Genomic DNA, 2,500 nt, shown 5'->3' with positions numbered 1-2,500 from the left:
CGGCCTGGGACGCCCTTGCCACAGCTCGGGACGGCCTGGGACGCCCGAGACTTTGCTCGGGACGGCCTGGGACGGCCTCGGCACAGCTCGGGACGGCCTGGGACGCCCGAGACTTTGCTCGGGACGGCCTGGGACGTCCGAGACTTTGCTCGGGACGGCCTGGGACGTCCGAGACTTGGCTCGGGACGGCCTGGGACGCCCGGGACGTGGCTCGGGACGGCCTGGGACGCCCTCGCTACAGCTCGGGACGCCCTGGGACGGCCTCGACACAGCTCGGGACGGCCTGAGACGTCCGAGACTTTGCTCGGGCCGGCCTGGGACGCCCGAGACTTGGCTCGGGACGGCCTGGGACGCCCGAGACTTGGCTCGGGACGGCCTGGGACGCCCGAGACTTGGCTCGGGACGGCCTGGGACGCGCTCGGCACAGCTCGGGACAGGCCGGGACGCCCGAGCCGAGCTTCGGGTCGCACGAAATCTCTTCGTATTCCGACATATTAGAAGCTTCCCATCATGTAGTAGGCTCGGCTTTGCCCTTTGGATGCCCTATGGTGCTTGGCGAGCACTAGGGAACGTGCCAGCACAAGTGCTGTGCACGCTCTGGGGAAGGAGCTCAACCCTCCCCCTTATAGTGCAAAGTTATTGTTTTGCCTATTTTCACAAGGAAACATCAATTTTTTAACCAAGCATACTGGGCCTTTACTCCTTCGTTACTCGTCGGAATCCAGCAAACTTATACTCGTTGGAAAGGCCTTTTCGCAAGGAATTTTTTGATATATTATAATAGCGATTCCGATAAATATTTATTTTTCTATGAATTTTTAAGTGAATAAACACCGGAAAATTCATAAAAAATAGAAAAAAAAATATTTTCTTCCGTTTCTTTTCTCCAATAATTCATAAATAATACCTCAATAGTATAAATGAAGAGAGAGTCGAAATGGCCCGGGTGGATTTCGAAATGTCCCACGACCCCATAGAATGCACGGGCCAGCCGAGCCAAAGCAGGGGACGCGCATGGGACAGCACGGGACGCGCACGGGACAGCGTCCCTATGGCTCGGGACGGCATGGGACAGCACGGGACGCCCTTGGTAAAGCTCGGGAATCCCATCGGACGCGCATGGGACGGCCTTGCTAAGGCTCGGGACGGCATGGGACGCGCATGGGACGGCCTTGCTAAGGCTCGGGACGGATGGGACAGCACGGGACGCGCATCGGACGGCCTTGGTAAGGCTCGGGACGGCATGGAACAGCACGGGACGGCCTTGGTGAGGCTCGGGACGGCATGGGACAGCACGGGACGGCCTTGGTGAGGCTCGGGACGGCATGGGACAGCACGGGACGGCCTTGGTAAGGCTCGGGACGGCCTTGGTGAGGCACGGGACGGCCTCGGTGAGGCTCGGGACGGCATGGGACAGCACGGGACGGCCTTGCTAAGGCTCGGGATGGCCTGGGACGGCCTTGGTGAGGCTTGGACGGCACGGGACGCGCATGGGACAGCATGGGACGGCCTTGGTAAGGCTGGGCACGGCATGGGACGCACATGGGACACCTTATGGGGATCATCAAGGGACGCTGCACGGGACATTCTTAGCCATGAAGGGCCTTCACATGGGACATCTTAGGAGTCAAGAGCCGGCACATGGGACAATGGAGTTCACACGCACGGAACACTTCGGCTACTTCCGTTCGGAACGTCGTGGGATCTTTATGTCCCCATTAGCACCGACGCATCAACATGCTAGGAAGCTAGGTCCGAACTTCTCGAAGTGTCGATGGCACTTGGACGGATACGCATCCGATCCGATGTTATGATGATGTACTTTCTCCGATATCGATGTCGGGGTGTATTCCGATGTTATGATGTACTTTCTCCGAGATCGATGGGACGACCTTGGTAAGGCATGGGTCGGCCTTGGTAAGGCTCGGACGGCACGGGACGCGCATGGGACGGCCTTAGTAAGGCTCGGGACAAAATGGGACAGCACGGGACGCCATGGGACGGCCTTGGTAAGGCTCGGGACGGCCTGGGACGGCCTTAGTAAGGCTCGGGACAGCACGGGACGTCATGGGACGTCCTTGGTAAGGCTCGGGACGGCATGGGACAGCGCGGGACGCCATGGGACGGCCTTGGTGAGGCTCGGACGGCACGGGACGCGCATGGGACGGCCTTAGTAAGGCTCGGGACAAAATGCGACGGCACGGGACGCCATGAGACGCCCTTGGTGAGGCTCGGACGGCACGGGACGCGCATGGGACGGCCTTAGTAAGGCTCGGGACAAAATGCGACAGCACGGGACGTCATGGGACGTCCTTGGTAAGGCTCGGGACGGCATGGGACAGCACGGGACGCCATGGGACGGCCTTGGTGAGGCTCGGACGGCACGGGACGTCATGGGACGTCCTTGGTAAGGCTCGGGACGGCATGGGACAGCACGGGACGCCATGGGACGGCCTTGGTGAGGCTCGGACGGCACGGGACGCGCATGGGACGGCCTTAC

This window comes from Eschscholzia californica, unplaced genomic scaffold (assembly GCF_041429995.1).
Source record: "Eschscholzia californica isolate CP2 unplaced genomic scaffold, dmEscCali1.0.p SCAF_38, whole genome shotgun sequence".
Taxonomy (NCBI): Eukaryota; Viridiplantae; Streptophyta; class Magnoliopsida; order Ranunculales; family Papaveraceae; genus Eschscholzia; species Eschscholzia californica.
This window is presented reverse-complemented; position numbering follows the sequence as displayed.